This window comes from Acomys minous, assembly GCF_964271855.1.
Source record: "Acomys minous genome assembly, chromosome: 11".
NCBI lineage: Eukaryota > Metazoa > Chordata > Mammalia > Rodentia > Muridae > Acomys > Acomys minous.
The window spans coordinates 82,491,113-82,514,282 of NC_140492.1; the positions used below are offsets into that span (position 1 = coordinate 82,491,113).

The following is a 23,170-nucleotide window of genomic DNA, read 5'->3' on the forward strand; positions in this document are numbered from 1 at the left end:
CCTCTGCCTTCCTGAGTGCTGGGATTAAAGGCATGTGCCACCATGTCCAGCTTATATTATTTTTAAATACAAAAGCAACATGCAGTTTGCTGCTTTATACTGAATAGTGCAAAGAAGGTAAGATGTTACTAATTCATTATTTTTCCCAGTGTGCTACCATGAGTTATTTAATTTTAAAATTTTAGTGTACATTCATTAAGGTTTTCCTAAAAGACCATTCTAAATGAAAAGGTTATTCTTTTTAAAATGATTTCTCCAGCAGCATCATTCAACACGTGCATCTTTTCCGAGTGATGTATTCCTGGAACTCATTTCTACTAATAGCAGAAACACACTCTCAATACTTTACTTCTGTAATCATTCATCTATTTTCAGATATTTAGACTATGCTCAGGACCCTATGATTATAACTAAGTTAAAGTAAATGCCAGTGTCTCTGTGCCTTGCACTGATCATCGTTAGTTCTGTATTTTAGTTCCTGAAATGAAGACACGTGAGTAAAAAAGATGAACATATATGTTAGAGTCTAATGGATAGTGACACATGATTTTGTAAATGTTGACTCTAATAAGATGTGTCACTGACTGTCTAGCTTGGACTCTTTCTAAGAGGCATAAAAGATGAATGGGTTTTTATTTTAATCACTACAAAACTTATGCCACCGAAAGATTTGATTGTAACTTTTACTTTTGTTAACAAATGTGGATATGCTATTTCAATAATTGGTCAAATAAGAAAAAAACATGATGATAAAGAGATGTGGAGGAACTATTCCTATACAACCTTGCTAACTAACTAGAATAGATGCAAAGTCTCGACCCTTTTTTCTTCACTATATACATATGTAGTTCAGCAGCTCTGCTCATGTCAAGGGATACTTCCTAAAAATGGGACACCCAGTATGTTTTTGGAGGTCAATACAGCCCAAACAAAGAAAATGCAAGTCTTGGCTGTGTGTTCAACCCTTTCTCAGCAAATAGTTAGTAAAGGTGATAACTGGCTGATGTATTCATTAGCAATAACTAGTTGTATTCTGTACTGTTTTCACAAAGGTTAGTATCATCTCTCCTTTTAAAGCTGAGTCTCTCAGGGTTTTATTGCTGAGAAGAGAAACATGACCATGGCAACTCTTATAAAGGAAAGCATTTGATTGGGGCTGACTAACAGGTTGAGAGGTTTATTCCATTATCATCATGGCAGGAAGAATAGAGACATGGCCCCGGGAAGGAGCTTAGAATTCTACATCCAGTTTCATCAGGCAGCAGGAAGAGAGAGACGCTGGGCCTGGCTTGAGCATGTGAAACCCCAAAGCCTATCTCCAAGGCCACGCTTTCTCCAACAAGGTCATGCCTCCTAGTAATGCCATTCCCTATAAGGCTACAGGGGCCACTTTCATTAAAACACCACAGTGAGTGTGTAGTGAACTGTTTAGTAAAGCCTTTGTGTCTGGTTTATGCGAAATGTTTCAGTAAGGCCTTTGCTATGTTTGCACGAATCCCTAGATGCTGAAAATTTGTTTTGAGACTGTTTGAACCTTTAAAAAATATTGTCTCTTTAGAGAATCTGCACTTGATGATACATGAGAGCTTGAGACTGCACAGAACTTGGTCCTAAGACATTCCTAGCAAACCTGGAGTTCTTACTTTTGATTATGGCTAGCCATGGTCAAAAGGGACTGGGATTTGTGAAGGCTGTCTGCTCTTGTGGGCTACAATAGCAAGGTAACTTTGGTAGTTGGAACCTTTCCCAGCCCCAGTTAAACTTCTACAATGTTTGAATAAATAACTGGAGTGAGCTAGCTGGGTGTCAGTCTTTCACGAAGAAGCTGAACCCCCTGTGCTCTTTAGAGAAATGAAGGCTTAGCATCTGCAACCAACATCAATCAAGACGAGCATATTTGAACATGATGTAAGTCATTACTTTGTTTTAGCATTCAGTACGGACCTTCTCTGTGGGTTTGATCTTGCGTAGAAAGCCACAATTGTCAGCACCCTTCTTATGAGTGTGGCCTGGTGTTACAGAGCTGTGATAGCCTGTGTTGTCTCCCCTGTGTCTTTATTCCACTGTGGGTGTAGGATCTCCTTACTAAAGATGTAGGAAGATGAGATGATGAGCCTCACGCCCAGAAGCAACAACACTCAAGTTTCTAAGAAGCAGTGAATGAAAGCCGAATGAAGTAATATTTTAAAGTAGATTAAGATCAAATGGTGGGGCTGTTGGCAGATCTAATGCTATGACCTACTCCTAGAGCTACGCGAAAGCTCAGCTTGCATGAGCTGGATCATTGGAGAGTAGATGACTGGATCAAATGTTATATATATATATATATATATATATATATATATATCCTTCTCCTGAAGCAATGGCTTTTACATCCAAAATATAGATATCCTAATTAGGGTAAAATTAACCGAAAACATATTTATGAAAACCCTTAGTCTGTGATAAACATGGTTTTAGATTACATAGTATACAAATATATTAAAAATTGAGCCCTGACTGTAGTTTCATGAATAATGAAGACATTTCTTCAAAGCAACTCATATTCTTTTACCTACAGTTATTGATCATATCTCTCTTTTTTTTATTGGTTTCAACATAGCCTAGAGTCAAATTTCAGACATACCTTTAGCAACTGTATAGAACTATAGGGTAGATACTTTATTCACCAACCTGACTTCTGGCTTGATTTTACTCTTTCTTCTTTCTCTTTCCCTTGGCTTTTTTACACATTTAAAATTTATTTTGCCTTGCACACAAGTTTATGTTTTCACAAATAGTTTTTGTTAAAATTCAGAATACTCATAAATAAGTAACTGAAGCCTCAACTAGAGCTTCTCTATAAGGAAACACAGGTAAGCTCTTGCAAAGATAATTTGTTGAAAGGATAAGGTAGCACAGTAGCAGTAGCATTCTTGGGCAAATCATTCTGCCTAGGGTAGAAGGAGTAAATAAGGTGATTTCGAGCATTGTTGTTGGTAAGATTATTAAAATTTTAGTCACTGTTATAGCAGAGACATAAATCATAGGAGCAGACTGATGAATAGCATAGGGCTGATGAGTTCATTGCATCAGAGCTGAGCTACTGGTAAAACCAAGTCTCAATCTCCTTTGCTCCCTTTCTGGGAAACACGGTGATTGGGGATGTAAATAAGGGGGAATGGGGAAAACTTAACCAGAATTCATATCCACAGTTACTTAAGAAACTATGAAAGATGGAGATAAAGAGGATCCAGTGACAAATATTTTTAAAGGTGAAGCTTAACCTAAAATGTGTAATGTACATCTTTAAAAAAAGAAAAGAAAATAAGAGTCTAATAGCAACAGAAAATATGCTTTATATTGTACTATGTCCATGCATTGATGAAGAGTATCTATTGTTAAATCACTGTACTTCCAATTACTACTGACTTAGTGCACTTCAATCAGCAACCAAGTCAAACACAGAAACATTCCACACCTGTTTACTTCCATTCTAAAAATCTAGACTGTTCAATAAATAAAGAAGATGTTTCTAGGTCTAGATGGATGTTTTAAGTTGATAGAGATGAGATATGATAGATATTCATTTACATTCATAATTTTAGACTCACCCAGATAGAAAAGATTTTTTTTCAAAGCTGTCAAATACAAATAGCCAAAACACTATGAATGTAACACTTATATAATTCCTGACTGTTTCATAGTTCTTCTTGCTGTAAGTAGTTTATTGTATATATGCATAATAATATAAATGTACATGTAAAAAATCAAAATATAAGTGAGTATATACCATGCGAGTCTTTGTGCTTCTGTGTTAACTCACTCAGTATGATCATTTCTAGTTCCATCCAGTTGTCCACAAATTTTGGGATTCTTTGTTTTTAATAACTGAGTAGTGTTACATAGTGTAAATGTACCACAGTTTCTTTATCCATTCTTCAACTGAGGGACATAGTGGGGGAGGAGGTCCCCCTCAGTCTTAGACCTAAGGGAGGGGAATAGGATGAAAGGAAGAGACAGGGAGGAATGGGAGGACACAAGTGATGGGATAACAATTTAGTTGTAATCTGAGTAAATTAGTTAAATAATAATAAAAAGGAAAAAATTAAAATATAAAAAATTAAATTTAATTTAAAAAAACTTCTATACACTGTAAACTTCATGTAAAAAATGAAAGAAATAACCACTTTCAATCCTGTGTGATTAAACAAATGGAAAAACTATTTAATACAGTTTGTACAATGTTCAAACCATATAAACATGAAGGGAGCAAATACCTAGAATAGTGAAGGAGAGCTGTAATGTTTTACACTACTTTAGCAATCCATTATGTTGTTATTCATTTTCATGAGTATATATCAGGGAGTGATCATGGAATCTAGGTCAAGTTCTGGGATTTCTGGAAAGAATCCAGTGGGCCTTAGAAGCATGAAACTAGGACAAGTGAGTCTTGAGTCCCCGTATGGAATGACAGGTCAGTAGTGCCTATGGCTTCCATCTAAGTGCCTGGGTTCAAAGGATACATGAAATAAAGTCTGTAATGAACTGTATGAATGAATGAATGAATCAATCAATCAATCCTAGCAACTCAATCTACACTTGTACATTTTGAAGAAAAACTGCTGGCACTTCAGGCAATTTTAGTTTTTTGTTTTGAGGGGTTGGTTTGGTTTGGTTTGGGTTGGGTTGGGTTGGGTTGGGTTTGGTTGGGTTGGGTTGGGTTGGGTTTTTTGCTATTGTTTTCTTTCAAAACAGAGTCTCCCTCTGCCATGAAACATGGCAATGAATTTGTGATCCTCATCCTCCTCCACCTTCTGACTGCACTACAGATGTGTTCTGCCCTTACAGATGTGTTCTGTGTGCTAGGGTTAATGCCAGGCTTCTAAGTTAGAAATTTTAACCTTAAGGATATGCTTCCTTTTTCGACCATGCCAACCCTTTTAAGTTAGTCATAAATTCCCCTTCTATCACTCAGTATATAAAGGGATTTTGTCTCAGCTTATTTCCAACTGGCCATGTTTAAAATAAGAACTAAGATCATGAAGTCATGGAATATGTTTAAGCAAGCAGAAATATGTTCACAGTTCAATTTTGAAATTAAGGAGAGCACACAGAAAGATTGATAGCAAATAAATGTCTGACATTTTTTATAACCATTCCTTATTGAAAATTGTATCATTCAATCCATAAAAGAGGTCTTAGAAAACCACTTTCTCACGTTAAACCTGATCAGATGGGAGGTTTTACTTACATTAATAAATCGAATGAACAGTTTTAATTAAAAACTCATGCTATTTTCAAAATAATGCTGAAGAGTAGATTTCTGATCAATTGTAACTGCCAGATGGGAGATTTTCATAAGCTGTTTTTAATATTTCACTTTCATGAGCACATCACTTAAACATGCTGCCTACTTATTTCAAACACAAACGCTACTCAATCACAGTATTAAAATAATGCAATAACTTAAGTACTTTTCTATAATTTTTGTTTATAGACTTTAAATAAAAGGAATGAAATTCAATAATTGAATTACCAAAGCATTTCATCAAATTAATTAAGTCTCCACAGCCAGGGTGCTGATGAGGAATTATGGTGTACCGGTTAATAAGTTAAAATTGTGCTGAGATAGCAATTTAACAAGTGTCAGTGACAACTAAAATGAGAAAAAATAAGGCACATATGTATTTGCATGTGAATTTTATTTATATTAAGTTTTATGAAACTAAGTTTTATTCATATGTATAATTAAATATGTTGGCATTAGTGTGAAGAAGGAGACCATTACTTATGTAAGATATTTTACATTTGTCTGCAAATGACATTTTGCTTCTGGAGGTAGGCTTGAATGAACATTCATCTTTGGATCTGATTCTCACAGTATGACGCTGACTTAAGGGAATTATAACTTTCCCCGTTTAAACAGAAATAGTGAGAAGCAAGGTTTTTCAAAGTGGTTCTAATTACTGAGCTAAGTCTGGAGATTGCCATGATAGTAGCCTCTGCCTTCCCTCCTTATTCCATGCCTAAGAGGAGGCAGGAAATGAAGAACCTGGCTGGACACCAGGCTCTTGGGGTACACATCAAACAATGTCTAGAACCCTGTTTTTACTATCACTTGAGATTCTTCATAAAGCCATAACTTGTACTGATTTTCTGCTCCAGGAGGCAGCAGGAATGTTAGTACTATTGTGATTAATAAAATATCCAAGGCACAGCAGTCATAAGATAAGAGCATCTCGCAATAGGTCATTAAATAGATTCTCTGCTCATCTCTATTTACCGTCTCACCTACATCCTTCTTGTCATTTCAACTTCATGAGCACTCACACTCTTTTTTTTTTTTTTTACTATTTTTTAAATCAACACCTCAATGGTTATCCCATCCCTTGTATCCTCCCATTCCTCCCTCCCACACTCTCTATTTGAAGAGAAGTCATTTTAAGATTTTCCTGAAAGACTTAAAAGAGGTTTAACAAATTTACCTAATAAACTCCTAAAAAGTTTCAAAAGATACCAGTTACAGTGAAGCATTGGAGCAAATGGATACCAGATATAGTAAGTAAGCACAACTAGGAAAGAATTCATTAACAAATGATGTTTTCATCAAACTTCTTCCAAAGTATGGTCACGTGCCTAGCAAAAAGAATCCGGATCTGTTGAAATTGGGAAAAAGTACAAACAGTATAGAAGAAGTTTTTTCTACATGTTTAGGCCTCACTGCAGAGAAAGGAAAGAAAGAATGCTGTGTCCAAGGGGATTGGGCTATTGGTCAGTACCCAGAAGATCCGATTATAAATATCGCTTTAACGTGTTTTTTTGCAAACTGTCTATTCCCTATACCTTATTGTCCTCATTTGCATGTCACCTTACCAGGTTTATCCTGTCACCTTCTTTCTGTACCACATCTCTATTGGCTTTCTCTACATCTGAATAAGCAAAGCTTTGAAGGTTAAACCACCATCATTTCTACCCTAGGGAAGTTTAGAAGTGGATTATTTTGGTTTTAGCATGAAGTTGAACACAGGTTAAAAACATAAAAAGATCCTCAAGTTAAATATTAGTGACAAATTTTATTAGGCGGTTTGAATTCTCTGGTCGTCTAAAATAACTTCAAACACTACCTACCTTGAAATACTTTAAATATGTGAATTTTGTTTAATTTATTATGATAGCATAATAATTAATACTGTTAATTTAATATATAAACAATATAATTCAGCTATGTTGGTGACACTGGACTGAGGTTCTACCCCAGGTTAAGCAATGCTCTACCTGAGCTATGCACTCCAGCTCTGTCCAACATTTATAAGACACTCTTCACTGTGCTTATGAAGTCCAGTAGTAGCTGTTATCTCTTCCCTGAGCTCATATTCCTTTATGAGTAAATAAATTAAATAAATTAAATAAAAGAGTAAGGAAAACAAAGCATGATATCCTCTTTATTAAAGATGTCTACTTTAAGTGCCTACCATGTACCACTTAAAGAAAGACAACACCCAGAAATACATAGACTTGTAAAAAAAAATTCATAATTCAACCTCAGATTTTATACTCAAGTTCCTTTAAAGATTAAAGTAATACACTAATATTTATAGGCTAAAGTACTTCTGAAAATGTGCAAATACTTACACTATTTGCTAAGGTATATGCTTGTAATTAGATAAGAAATACTAAAATAGCATTTAATGAAATTATACCTCTCTAATCTGAGTGAATTAATAACTTTCTGGAAGCAACTTTTTAGTAAGTGCTGGGGTTTCTCAGGTGAAATGCTGGCACGCTTAATAAAGTAGCAGATATCATAACAATGAACACAAAATGTAAGAGCATGTCCATCTTTCACTGGGCATTTGGCAACTTGCAAGGGAAATCAAGACGTTGGGTCATAGTACACTAAATTATTTAAAAGTTAGGCATGCTTACCTCACGCCTCAGACTGAAACAAATTCCATCTGCATTAAAAAATTGAACTGGAAATGAAATTAAAAATATATGAAATATTCATCAAGTCTTTGAACAATGGTATGGCTTTCTAACTTTGACTATGAAAATGATGCATAAAGAAATATGTTACTAATATAATGTTTTAAAAACAATGCATACAGTAAACCTAGACACCCCCCCCCATTCAGATCTAGCAAATGGTCAATGCATTCTCCACAGTTGTGTGGAGAGCGGGGACTGCCTCTGACATGAATTCTGTTGCCCCCTGTTTGACTACTTCCCCTTGATGGGGAGGCCTGATGGCACTCGGAGGAAGGGGAAGCAGGCTATCAGGATGAGACCTGATAGGCTATGATCATATGGTGAGGGCGGAGGTCCCTTTCTGTCATAGATCTGGGGGCGTGGGGAGGGGGGAGAATAGGGTGAATGAGGGAGGGAGGAGGAAATGGGATACAAGTGAGGGGATAACAAACAGCATGCAATCTGAATAAATAATTTAAATATAAAATAAAATAAAAACAAGTAAACCAATGAAAATGGAAAGCTTAATGTTCTGGGAAATTTGCAACTGTGATTTTTTTTTTTTTTTTAGAAATTTGGTTGTATTTCTATATTTACAATTACAAAGTATAACTGATGAAAAGTAACTAAAATTTAACTTCCAAATAGGCAGGTACTTCAATAGATAATTAATATTAAATAAAATACAGTCATCAAATACAAATACCAAAGTGTTTTGACCTTCTTGCAGCCAGAAAAGGTAAACTTAAGCAACTGTCACTGATATCTAAACAACCAGTAAAATAAGTGAATACTTGTCCAAAATGCTTAATACATTAGTGAAATACGAATACTTTTTTTTTAAAAACAGAATCCCATCCCATAGAACAAGCTAGCATGGAACTGGCTCTGAGGCCAGGGAACTTACCTTGAACTTCTACCTTACAATGGCCGGTTTTACAGATGTGTGTTATCATATCTGGCAAGAACATTTTAGGTGAAAATGAATAATAATGGTTTTGTAAGTACTATCTTCTACTAGTTGGACCCACATAAATTTTATGTCAATCTAAAAACAATAACATAAGTGTAACCTTTTTTAATGCACACACACACACACATACACACACACACACACACACACACACACACACATACACACACACACAAAACATTGTCTCTATACTCATGGTTTAGGCCTGATCACTTAGGCTTAGGTGTAAATATAGTTTTTAATATCTTCAGATGGGGGGATGAGATGAGAACCATACAGAGACTTTACCGATACACCGCTTGGGCTGAGCCTAGAGCATTTCTCTCTATCCCTAGGACTAGCCCTGGAAGCTTCTAGACTCTCAACAATCTAACATTTTGCAAGCCCAGACCTTGAAGCTTCAGCTTCCTGCCTCCACCTGCTAACCTAGACCTAGAATGTTTCAGTCTCTGAGACTTTTCCTTTCTAGTTCTTTCTGAACTCTGGCCGGCTGGTTCAACTCAGACGTTCTGACTCAAAACTCCTCTCCAAGCTGACTGATTAAAACTTGCTTCTCTCTACTTCTCAGTTTTCCTGTTTAGAAAAACTGTCTCTGAACTTCACAAACTGACCTGCACCAAACTGCCTGCACTGAAATGTACTGTACTGACTGCACGATCTCTACTGCATTCTTGTATTCTATGACAGTACTGTGCTGCCTCCATGAACTCCCTGACTCCCTCCCTCTCTCTCTCTCTCTCTCTCTCTCTCTCTCTCTCTGTCTTTCTCTCTGTCTCTCTCTGTCTCTCTCTGTCTCTCTCTGTCTCTCTGTCTCTCTCTCTCTGTCTCTCTCTGTCTCTCTCTCTCTCTGTCTCTCTCTCTCTGTCTCTGTCTCTCTCTCTCTCTCTCTCTCTCTCTCTCTCTCTCTCTCTCTCTCTCTTGCTCTTAAATAGCTTTCCTCTCTTGTCTCTTCTCATGAGAGCTAGGCATACCCGATATCCGACTCACTCAGTTACTTTTTCTACCCCTTAATTAGATGTCATTGTTTGGCATTAAAAGTATGTACTAAGGAGGTCTCTGGGACTGTTAGCCAGGCAGGCTTCCTTTTTTTTCCAGCATCTTAAGTGAGGCTGCAGTGGTTGTCGACAAGAAGAAAGATGCTGCAAAGTCAGCCAAAAAAAGACAAATACCCAGTAAATAAGTCTGGCGGCAAGGCCAAAAAGAAGAAGTGGTCCAAAGGCAAAGTTCAGAACAAGCTCAACAATTTAGTCCTGTTTGACAAAGCCGTGTACGACAAACTCTGTAAGGAAGTTCCCAACTATAAGCTTATTACTCCAGCTGTGGTCTCTGAGAGACTGAAGATCTGCGGTTCCTTGGCCAGGGCAGCCCTTCAGGAGCTGCTTAGTAAAAGACTTATCAAGCTGGTTTGGAAGCTCAGAACCCAAGTAATTTACACAAGAAACACAAAGGGTGGAGATGCCCAAGCTGCTGGTGAAGATGCATAAGCAGGTTAAATCAGCTGTGCATTTGGGAAAATAAAACTTTATTAATTTTTTTTAAAGTGTGTGCTAAATTCAAGCCAGAGGGCTTAATGTTGTATAATAAGGGCATGTCTGTATTCCACCCAGGTCACACAGACCTAGGTCTTTGGATGTGATCCCTTATCTGAGCAGCATGTTTTTGGATTAAAGTTCCTCTACACTTAGGCAATTTATCAGAGGTCGCATCCCTGAGAAACTGACTCTCCTCTCCTCAGCAACCATTGACTTTGTTGCTCTTCAACTAAGACCAGGACATTGTGAATCCCCCACCCCCACAGCGTTGCATGCTCACTTGCACTAGTGTGCCTTTGCTCAGACACCCACGGCTGCTGGGAGTCCGTGGTTACAGTATCCCTGCTGTGTCCAGTAGACTATGTCATAGCCATTCTCCTGGCCTCTGACTCATACAATCCTTCTGTGCATTTTCAACCATATTCCCTGAGCATTTGGGGAAGGACGCTCCCTGGTCACTTTGACCAGTCGTGGTTGTATGTAACAGTCTCCACCTGCTGTGGAAAGAAGTTTCGTTTTATTAAGGGTGAATGCTGCACTCACTCACGCACATAAGGATAGGTATTTATAAGGCACCTGAGTAGTAAATTAACTTAGCAAAACGGAAACAGTGTTTTCTCTTCCAGGAGCTATCACTCTCAGCCAAAGATTCTTAGCTATGTTTACAGTAACAGCCATGAGTTCCCAACCATCCGAGCAGGCTATTTGTTACCCCAAAACTATTAATACCAGTACTACATCACTAAGCATATATTGTCAAGCCAATTTTTATTGTAGTTCACAGGACTCACAACTGAGGAGCTCTGTTGATGACTTTTCTCCCCCAGCAGCTTGCTAACTCTTTCCCACACAAAGAGAGCTAGCCCTCAAAGAGATTTCTCCAAATCCTGAGACCAAAGTGTGTTGTCATGGCTTCAGCACCAGAGTTCTTCCTCTGAGTTCTGGCAGGCAATTTAAAAAGCCTGTATCCTTTTGTTGGTCTCTTGACCTTCCCAATAAACAGCTTGAAAGACTTATCTCTTGCTTGGTGCTGGGATTGTTGTTATATTCTCTATGGTGCAAGGGGAGAAACTTTACCCAGTTAAACTGTAGTGCATATCTGTGGTAACTCAAGTTAAACCGTAGTCTACACATTTATAAGGAAATTTCCAGATAACTAGATAAAACTAAAAAATGTTATACAGAGTGAGGTAACCCAGACCTAGAAAAACAGAACTCTAACTTTTGAAGTTTAGAAAAATTCATGTCATTGAACAGTATAGTGATGCAAGGAGTGATAAACAAGACCAGGTTTCCAAAATGAATTAAATTAAAATTTCAAATGCAAATAGTGTTTCATAAAACTGGAAGTTAGTTTAGCCTGGGGTAGGAGAAGAGAGGCAAAAAAAAAAAAGGTAGAGATATGCAGAAAAACATGTATCTCTTCTTTGTTTGAGTGTTTTGATAAAGCCCACCCCTAGTGTTTATAACAATGATTCCTGCCCCTGAGCTACTACAAATATCTCTCCTGCACAACACTGGGCCTTCATAATGACTCAGGATGTGCAAGTGGAATTAAATTGATCTTGTTCATATGATTTGATAGATGTCGTAACAACTAAGCATAAAATGACTGATATTGGGACCTCAAATGTTCATTTTTCCCTTACATACCAAAAAAAATGTTTCTGGGAATTCAAATTGTATCTTTGAAACCTGGGAGCCACCTGAGTTATTAGTACAGATTCTGTGCTCTCCACTTCCCTTCCCTTCCCCAGTTACCATCTAGGGAGTGTCAGTAATAGCTACTATTCACTGAGCCCCAACCCTCCCATGTGCCAGGCACTTTTCATCTTTTATCTCATTTATCACTAACAGCAGCCTTGTAAGGCACAGACAGTGGTTCCTAGAGGGCTATGCATGGCTCCGCATGTGCTAACAGCAACTCTTGTTTTCTGCTTCTAAAACAAATTGGACCGCTTCTCAGAAATGCTGTGTGGGAAGCATTCTTAAGGATTTATACCTGTGCTGTGATCTCCTCACACCTCCTCTGGCAAACGATATAAGAAAAGTTGCAAAACCAGAAATAAGTAGTAGATTATTACAGCAGAGAAAAAGAAGCCTAGATATTGTCGATGACCTGGGTAACAGTCCTGCCTCTTCTTTGTTGCTTGGGTATCCTAGATGAAGTCTTTTGACCTCACGTCAAGTTCTGGACAGCTCGTTCTAATGAGCCAGAATGAGAATCATTTTAGCCAAGGGTTTCAATCATTGTAATAAAACAAAAGCTACCTCAAATATTCGTAGGCAAAAGGTGGACAGGTTTACCTAAATTTCTTCAGAATTTTGAGCCGGAACCAGGAACCTGAATAGGGGACTAAAAAAACCACAAGAAATCATAAATGTATACAGTAATTTTTAACATTAAATTATTCATCAGTGCTTACAAATTTGAAAAGCATGACTAACATAGTACATGTCCAAAGTATGGATGCACTAGATGATAAATGTGCTGCCATTGTTTTTTCACCATTGATAATTTGAAAATAATCATTAATGCATCTGCCCTGCAGAGGATATAGATCGTTTGGTACAGGAAAGCAATATGTAGACATTGCTACAGGTTCTGATATTAGAGCCAACTTAAGACCTTTAAAAAGTGACTCTAGATGAAAATGTAAAATCTAATGATGAAAATTAAATAACAATATTCATATAACATTTTGTTTGGTTCCTGGTGATTGGTAAATTTTCAGCAAGTATGAGTTATGAAGTTATTTTTGAAAGATTATATGTTTTTAAATATATCTTATTAATTTATTCATATTACATCTCAATCCCATCCCTTGTATCCTCCCATTTCCCCTTCTCTTCTATTTTCCCCTTACTCCCCTCCCTTATGACTGTGACTGAGGAGGGGCTTCCTCCCCCCGTATATGCTCATAGGGTATCAAGTCTCTTTTTGGTAGCCTGCTATCCTTCATCTGAGTGGCAGCAGGCCTCCCCATCCAGGGGATGTGGTCAAATATGGGGCACTAAAGTTGAATAAACATTCTAAGACAAAAGGATGGAAGACTTGGAAGAAATCAGACACGACCTTGACCTTAAAACTTCCAATGAGAACTTCTGTTACTTGGGAGCAGCCAACCTCACTTAACTGTTCTTTGATCCTTGGTACTGTTCCTTTTCACTAGTTTTGAAAAAAGAAGTAGAAATAAAGAGATAACTAAGGTGGCCTCATTTTAATGGTTTGCTGTACATTTTGAACATTATACCCTTTACCCGTTATCTTACTATACAGGCAAATTCTCAAACTCTTCCCCAGAAACACAGGAGGAACAGTGTAGAGACTCAGTCCACTGTGTGATACAGAGAGAACTTTTCTATATGACTCTAGACTTCTTACAAAATGTAGAATAGCAAATCAGAAAATAGCACCTCCATGTGGGGATCACTTGTTAGACTGAAAACTATGTCTGGATATTCAAAGCACAGCTTTACCTTAAAACAATAAAAATTGTAGAAAACGGGACCAGGCCATTAATACAGAGATTTTCAAAATGTTATGGAAGTGTTTTCCTGTAGCAGACAAGATAATCAAACAACTGTCCATTGTGTACAGTGATGTAAAAGTCACACGAAAGGAGGAAGATTAAAACATGCAGAGTGGGTTCCAAACAATTTCGTGTCTCATATAATAGGTACTTTAATGTTATCATAGCTTCTATTTCCTCATGCACAAAGGTAACACTGTGCATGTGCACACTCTCACAGGTGCACCTAAACATGTGTGTACATATGTGTGCAGGAAGTATGCCAGCATCACATATTTTCCTCTGTTGCTAATCCCAATTTGTGAGGCAGAGTCTCTTACTGAACCCAAGGCTAATTGACTCAGCCACACTTGGTAGCTGGCTAGACCCAAGAATTTCTTGTCTCTGCCTTCCAGCGTAAGTGTTAAGGGAACTTGTTGGTCCCAGCTTTTGCGTGGATCCTTCTCAGGATCTGAACTTGGGAATCTCATGCATGCGTGGCTGGCTCTTTACCAGTTGATGACTGAGCTCTGTCCTCAGCTCCCAGAAGACCTCTTTGTAAGTGGAATTTTATTCATAGGCCAAATGAAAGTTCAAGCATTAGTCAGATGACGTGTGTGAGAACTGGAGGCAGGGGGTGAACAGCTGTTTGCTCTGCTCCTTTATAAATTATCGAGGTTATTTCCTCAGCTAGAATTATAGAGCATTGATTACTATATTGTACCAGGCAGTAAACCTTGATGAATAGTAACTCATTCCAATCTTTTCAGCACCCACAGTGTTAACTGAGCTCACTCTTTCAGTCAGACAGGAGGCACTCAGTGGCAGCTGAGGTGCTAATCAGCATATTTAACAGAGAGGGTTGGGCTGGGGGGGGCGGGGACATACAAGATACTAGGAGGGGAAAAAATGGAAGCCCAATGGTAACATGGCCCAGATGAGATTTCTATTACAGAGTATACCAAAAATAAAGCCATTTAATACACTTTTGTCAGTAGATCTATGTCTCCTGCTTTGAAAACAAATGTGTTGGCTTTCTGTCAACATTCCCAGGGCTTAGCAGCAGGAGGTCATTACCCTTTGACAATGCTCAGTTACACAGAGATTATCTCCAATTAAGTGCTTTACTATTTCTGTGTTGGTGAAGAAGGCGGTGCTTTAAGATAAATAACTATATACGTTATTCAGTGGCATTGTCCCATGGATTGAGATTGGATGATTTATATGTATGCACAAGCATGAACCTGAATAAATAAAGTATTTTTAATGTCCTTGGACTGTTTTTAAGACACAGTATACAAATATTCTGACATTCAAGCAAACAATTCACAAAGATTTTCTCACTGAAAAAAAAAAACAATAAATTCATTCCTATGTTGATGCAGCCAAGACAGTCTAAGCATTTCAAATTTCAGAACTAAAGTAAATACAAATGAAACATTTATCAATTATAGCACATTATATTTTCTGACTCATTTTGGAAGGTATTATGGTAATAATTCTGGACAATGGCCAGAGGCTCAGAAAGAATTTTTAACACTCTCAATAGACACATTTGTAGCCTTTAACGGTACAGAGTGCTGGTCTTATCAGCACATAGCAGAGAGAAATGATTAAAATGTTCCAGGCAAATGCAAACTTAGTTGTCCTGAGGTAGAAATGTAGCATCATTCTGGGCTGAAACCTCCAATTATATAAGATAGGAAGTCACAGGAAGACATCAGATTCATACACTGTCAGTCTACACGACAGATGGTAGTGTCTGGCAATGCCTTTTTATAACAGAAAATATTATTATAAAAATATCCACAAAAGACATTTTTAGTTCTTTGACTTAATATGTGTAAAATTTGGAGATTTTTAAAGAAAGCAAATGTTTAACATTCAGCGGAATGAAACAATAGGTTTCTGTTCAATCTATGTATTAGCTATTGTCTCTCTCTTTTTAGGAAACTTTCTATAATTAGAAGCTATTTAACAGGTTCATATTTCCTTTTCCTAGTTATTTAAGTACAACACAAAACTATGTTTTCATACAAAATATCATACTTAATATGTTGTGGTATGCTATAAATCATAATGTAGCCCCTTTGCTCTGTTATTACAGAATTATTGTTATCTCAATAGCTCCTTACAGATAAAGTTTCTCGAAGGTAGAATTATCCAGAGAGCCACACTTCTGAGTGGCATGTTCTTAAGCATACTTTGTTAAGTGTCAGCATAATTAGCATATTCTTCTAGGGTGTAAAAAGTAACAATAGCTGAAAGGTGAATATGTAGGCAAACGGTCTATAAAACCATTTGAGTACTGGGAATCTTGTCCTCGTATGGAACAAGTGGGAATAGCAGATTTTGTGATCCTGTTTTGAAAATGAGTGGGGAAGGTTTAGAGTCCCTGGTGGTTAAGCCAGTCCTGCCTCATATGCAGACACCTTGTTCAGTGTTTATAGTTTGGGGAGGAAAGCCAGCCCAGGGGTCGCTAAAAAAAAAAAAAGAGAGAGAAGAGAAATGGAAACATTCCAGGCTGGTTTTGGCAAAGTACATAAGATATATCAATATAGCAAAGGAAATGTCCCCAAAGATTTCAAAGAATCTTATGAGCTGGAAAACATCTCTATTTTCAGAATTGTCACACTGTAGCAGTGTGTATTCTCAGACTTCCAGTGTTAGTTCTATCTCACCAGAGAGAGCCCAAAAGGTGGGCGATCATATCAGTCACAAAGAACAGATGCGAATGTGTGCATATCCCATTGCTAGGTGGAGAAAGAAAACACACCAGGAAAATAACTAGAACAAAAGTACTATTGTTAGGAGTTTTAACAACAGGAAGGTCATTTCAGCAACATGAGACAATGTTAATGTAGCATAAGGGCATGAGGGACAGTGTCCTCGTCATCCCTGAATGCATATTGGTATTCTGATAGCTGAATTCAACATAAACGACTGGAATGAAAATAGCCAGGCAGTTCCTGTAGCCAGATACTCCTTACATTAAGCTTTATCCTTGTGCATAAAGACTACTGAGTTTTTGAAAAAAAATTTATTGCAAATTAAGTTGAGAACTAAAAATAGTAGATTAAGCCCTGACATTTTTAAAAATAGAAAAGAAAGTCTTAAGCAGATTCATCACTGACTTGATCACCTGTGGCATTGTGTGTGTGTTTGTGTGTGTGTGTGTGTGTGTGTGTGTGTGTGAGAGAGAGAGAGAGAGAGAGAGAGAGAGAGAGAGAGAGAGAGAGAGAGAGAGAGAGTGCATACACACACACACACACACACACACACACACATCACCTGTCTCATATGTAGGCCTGTATAGAAAGTTCTGCCTCTTGGCTAAAAGGGCCGCTAGTATTGTCACCACAATTTAGCCTTCTAACATCATTCATTAAAAAAATGTGGCAAGCCTATTTCCCAACCACATGCAAATTGCTGATAAACTGCAAGACTTTAGAAAAACCAAAACTAAGAACTTCAAACTCACAGCTTAATGCTGTACGACCTCCCACTGATAATACAATATACATCCCTTTGACATAAACCGAAGTTCTGTACTCCGGTATCAACTGTAAAAGGATTTTATTTACCCCATTGCCGACTCAACGACTATTTCTTGTGGCAGAATCTTTCCCACAGTAACAACTCATTTATACATGTTTGTGACAAAATCCGTTGCCTTTGGAGACCAAGAAATATAATAGAAAAGGGCTCTGTGAAGTGCATTGCTCCAAACATCCAGTATTTATGTGCAGATTCCACCCTTGGAAACACATCATGCTCTACGTGGGGCATCTTTTGTGCTCCACCAGCTTCAGCAGCCTATGCACTTTGGAGACAGAGTCTTAAACATTCTAGAATTTATAGAAAAAAATGAGTCAAGATCAAGAAGCATATGGCTAGTGGTAGACTATAATACACAAATAACTTGAATACACTGCCTGGAACCCGTCTCAATGAGTTGCTGCCTAGGTTAGGCAGTTTTTAGTATAATATACCTTAGGGGCACACTCATTCTTAAAAACAGCCTGGTCAAAAGTTATTCATTGGGACAACTGAACCCTAGAAACATCCTTTACTAACATATAATTTACTTCTTACTTCAACTCATGTTTCCTGAGATCCCTAAAGTATAGGAAGCATTCCACCAGATGAGGTTAATGAAAGTATTCACTCAGAAGGAGAAAAAAAGTAAAGGGCAAAATGAGTCAATTGAACAAGTAAAGATTCATCTCCAAGCTGGACTATTTTTATTCCGGGTGTGCAATTTTTTTTTTTATGACAGGTTATTTCTAAAATATCATGGATTTCCTTTAAACTCCAGATAATCATCCCACCAAGAAAGGGAACAGGGGTTGTTTAGTGGATTGGAAGCACCAGAGGTACCCATTTTTTTTCAAATCCTGTGTCTCATTGCTGATATTCAGACAGGCTGCCGCAGGCTGGTCTCATGCGGAACTGGAGTCTGAGCCTCAGATTCCAGTTGCCCAATAATTGTTAATCATCACGTTCAAAGTAATTTTCAAATTTTTGACACAATAAAACATGACAGAAAATATATGGTATTAATGGTGTATACATTCTTGAGTTGATAGATGAAAATTTTAAAGAGCAAAGGCAGTAGATATTTAAAAAAATTTCTGAATCTGTGACGTTTTGTTAATCAATCAGAACACTGTTACTGTAACAAAATACATAGCATAACTGGCATTCAAAGAAAAATATCACTTTGTTTTATGGTTGAAAAGGACACAGTTATGATCCATTCTTCCCATTGTTAACCCCCACAGTCATGACAGAGGATCAAGGCCTCCCGTTTCATGGTCAGGATGCAAGAGCAATAAAGACTGATTTCCTACAGCCCTAACTGAGCACATGCCCTACTGATCTAAATAATACGTGGTAGATAGGCAATTTAATGTTTACCCCACTATCTTCCAATAGTACTTTTCTGGGCCTGACACCTTTGTAACATGAATCTTTGGGAGACAATTAAATCAAACTATAAAACCATTAAAACTCAGATTGTTTTATAAAACAAGTAGAAAAAAGATAGGTGATAGATAGACAGGCAGACAGATAGATGACAGATAGATAGATAAATGGATAATAGATAGATAGATGATAAACATGTGTATGTGTATTTACATTGCAGAAAACCATGTGCAAATTGTCACAATACTTTTCTTTATAAAATCTGCCTCATGATTAAAAAAATGTTTATCCCAGTCTCTATCATAGAAATAAATATTTCTTAAATCATTTATAAATGAAATGAGATTTTAACCATGGACAGTCGCGATAAAATTATGGAGTGAAAGTGGCTCTTACGCTTCTCCCTTTTTGCTTTTGTGAACTGGTACCTCCCTTACCTCTCACACCATGGAAGAGAGCCAAGCCCTGACACGATTGATGATTCTTTGTTATGCTTCCAGAAGGGAGCCTAGCATAGCTGTCCTCTGAGTGGCTACTCCCAGCAATGGGATGCTGGGACTCACAGCCAAGCATTGGGCAGTGTGCAAGGATTCTTCTGGGAGAATAGGGGGAAGAAAGAAGGACCCAGAGGATACAAGAGCTCTACTAGAAAACCAGCAGAAGCAACTAACCTAGGTCCTGGGCATGGGTTGCGGGTGGGGGGTGGGGAATAGAGACTGATGCACCAACCAAGGACTATGCGTGGACTTTACCTAGCCTCCCTATGCATGCATAGCTCATAGGCAGCTTGGCTTCATGTTAGTCTCCTACAAAGGAGAGTGAGGACTGTCTTTGATATGGATTTTGTTGCCTTCTTTTAGATCATTTCCCCATGGTGAGGTTGCCTTGCCAGGCCACAGGGGAAGAAAATGCTCTCAGTCCTGATGTGACATGATGAGCCGGGGTAAGTTGTGAAGCTCTCCTCATCTGAGGGTTAGGAGAGGGGCACAGGGGAAAGAGGAAGTGAGGATGGGACCTATAGGAGAGGAGTGAGGGGCTACAATTGGGGAGGTAAAGTGAATAAATATATAAATAAATAACTATTTTTTAAATATACAAAGAAGAAAGAAAAATATGACATGATATCTTTTAGAAAGTAGATAGAACTAAACATCATTGTGTTCGGTTATAAAAACCAGACACAGAAAGACAAGTACCAGTATTCTTTATCAAATATGCATTTGGGGATTTAAATGAGAGAGAGAGAGAGAGAGAGAGAGAGAGAGAGAGAGGGAGATGGAGAGAGAGAGTGTGTGTGTATGTGTTGAAAAGGAAAGGATGCTTTAAAGGAGAAATATTTTAGCAGGGAGAAAGGGAAGAGGCAATTAACTGGGACAATAAGGACAGAAAAGAGTCAGGACAGTGGGGAGGCCTGGTGGCACTCAAAGAAATAATAAGCAGGCTACCAAGATGAGACTAGATAGCCTATGACCATATAGTGGAGGAAGAGGTCCCCCTCAGTCATAGACCTAGGGGAGGGGAATACAGTGAAAGCAGAATAGAGGGAGGAATGGGAGGATGCAAGTGATGGGATAACAATTGAGTTGTAATCTGAATAAATTAATAAAATTAAAATAAATTAAAAAACAATTGTGATGTAATATGAATGAATAAATAAATGATTAAAAAAAGAAAGAATAGGGGAAAGGACTAATAAAAACCAAGTATATGAGGAACCACAATGACAGCTATTACTCAGGATGGTAATTTTAAAGACTCTTCAAATAAACACTATTTGATACTACTATTTGCTGTGATTGTATCTGATGATGTCCAAGATAACAAAATAACCTACAAGTAACATTGGAGTTCTTGTGTGACATAACTAGGTTCCACTGATGCTTTAGTACTAAGTCAGTGAAGTGAACTTGGGTTCCCATAATTCTCCTTGTCTTCCTTTGGAACATCTTTCTCTGGATGTCTAGTACATTTATTTACAAAGTTATGTAAAGAGAAGAGGAAAGGAAATGAGGAGAGATGAACACAAAGTGTTTCATGAATCTTCAGGATTTGTGAAGACACAAACTCAGTTGTAGACCTTTTTATCATCTCTGTTGTTTGTTACAATTGAATATATGAATGCTGTTTCTTATTTTTATATGTTTAATTCATTTACTTATTCTTAATGTATTCTCTTTATATCCCAATTGTAGCCCCCTCCTTCATCTCCTCCTGGTCCCACCCTCACGCCCATCTCCTCCTTCCCACCTCCCCTAGTCCTCAGAAAGGGAGAGCCCTCCTCCTCCTCTGCCATCTGACCCCAGCTTGTCAAGTCTCATCTGGACTGCCTACATCCTCTCTCTCTTTGGCCTGGCAAGACCGCCCTTCCAGGGAGGAGTTATCAATGAGAGGGTAGCAGAATCCATATCAGAGGTCAACCCTACTCCCCTTTTTATGGGACCCACATGGGGGGCTGTGTTGCCTATGGACTACGTCTGACCAGAGTGTCTAGGTCCTCTCTATGCATGGTCCTTGGCCTCTGCAGGCCCCTTTGGGCCCAGATTTGTTGGCTTTGTTGGTCTCCTTGTGGAGCTCCTGTCCCCTCTAAATCCTTCTATCCTCCAGCTCTTCCATAAGACTCCCTGTGCTCTGCCCAAAGTCTGGCTGTGAGTCTCGCCATGCGCTTTGGTTTCCTGCTGGGTAGAGTCTATGGAAGGCTCCCATCCTGTTCCCTCTCTTTAGTCTATTCCAGTGTCTATTCTAACTGAACACTGTCTCTTAGAGATCTATCCACTACATTTTTCCCTAGCCTCCAAGCCAGAGGATTAATACTTCCCAAAGGGGATCTCTCACTGCAAACCCCAGCTGCAGCATCTTTGGAATCTATCTTGCACTTTTGCCGTCACGACAGGGGAACTGGTCTCTAGGCGTGGCCACTTCTGCTGTACAGTGGGAAACATTTGCCCATCTCAGTGGACCTCAGCACAGGGCTAGCTAAAATTCAGTCTGAAGCTCCTTTCTTTCCAGGCCTCCATGTCCCCTCTTTCCACTTTTCCCTTTCCCCTCTCTTGAATTCATTTTACCTCCTGGGAGTCCTTTGGTCTTGTCATTCTGTCGTGATACCCGCTTCAGAACACCTGACAATGACACTCGTGATTACAAAGAATCCGGGAACGTATTTCCTTACTAAAATATGCTAAGATGAATAAAAGGGAGTGAGGGAGGAAAGGAGGGAGGGAGGAAAGAAGGAAGGAAGGAAGGAAGGAAGGAAGGAAGGAAGGAAGGAAGGAAGGAATGAGAAGGAAAAATACAAGGCTGTATCTGTTGTATTTGAACAAGCCGTAGGTGACCGGTACTCTTTCTACTCAGCAGATGGCTACCTATGTACAGTCAATGTTGTTCCATCATGTTATCACAGATGAGCATTGCTGTAGCAACAAGACGGAGAAGTATAAATATTCCTAGTATCTGTGCCAGAAAAGCCGGTATGTTCTCTTGTTTCGTGCCTACCTGGAAAGAACAAGCTGCACCTCCGTTTCCATGCTGCTTGTAAGAAAACCAAACCTGCTTCCTAGCTGAGCACACTTGCAGTTTTTGCTTACATTATAGATCCCTCTCAATGTATTAACTCACTAGCGAATTATCAACCAAAAAGAAGATAACCAATCTGAAAGTAAAGTTTAAGTGTCTCAGAAAATCCTTTCTCTTTTAAATTAAAAAAAAAAAAAAAAGACTAATATTATTGGGGAAAAAACTATCCACGCACAGAAGTGTGTGGCTTCATTTCACCGGCACCATTTCCTAATTCTTTTATAAACTTCTGTTTTTCTTTTGCTCTTCAACATGGCATATGTGCTTTTTAAAAATACTCTGGTAAGGCAACGTGACAGTTGGTAGCTGTCTGGCTGTTTATTCAACATATGTACCACTTAATGCACAGGTCTCAGTGATGCGGTCCCCAACGACGATCCAACTGGGATAAAAGTCAACAAATAGAGCTTTTCACAGAGTGCATTGACTTGGGGAGAGTTAAATATTTGAAAGGTGTTTAGCAGTTGAGATTTAAAGTGAATGTCATAAGAATTACAGGGTCAGTGTCTCCCCTTGCACAGCAGAGGCTCTTGATTTCACATAGGAGCCCCATATGTCAGGAAATCACCTTTTTAATTAGATCTCTGTAGCCTTGTTCTGACTTACCACTGTCACAAGCCTTGGATAAAATCCTATTCCCAGGAAACCTTTCAGCAAACAGTTAGCTGAGGGTTCTTATGAGATGTTGAGACAGATTCGCCCAG

The 23,170-nt window shown here is 38.3% G+C and overlaps 1 long non-coding RNA gene and 1 pseudogene across 2 annotated transcripts; both read left to right on the forward strand.

The window, feature by feature from the left end:
- Window positions 1–1,712: 1,712 nt before the first annotated feature.
- On the forward strand, window positions 1,713–22,354 carry LOC311608347. The gene is made up of 3 exons (XR_014782914.1): window positions 1,713–1,908; window positions 19,757–19,839; window positions 22,248–22,354. It is a non-coding gene; the product is annotated as an uncharacterized lncRNA (long non-coding RNA).
- LOC311608833 (small ribosomal subunit protein eS25-like) lies at window positions 4,354–10,692 on the forward strand (annotated as a pseudogene). Its single transcript has 3 exons — window positions 4,354–4,456; window positions 4,738–4,849; window positions 10,019–10,692. The product of its transcript is annotated as a small ribosomal subunit protein eS25-like (transcript).
- Window positions 22,355–23,170: the final 816 nt, after the last annotated feature.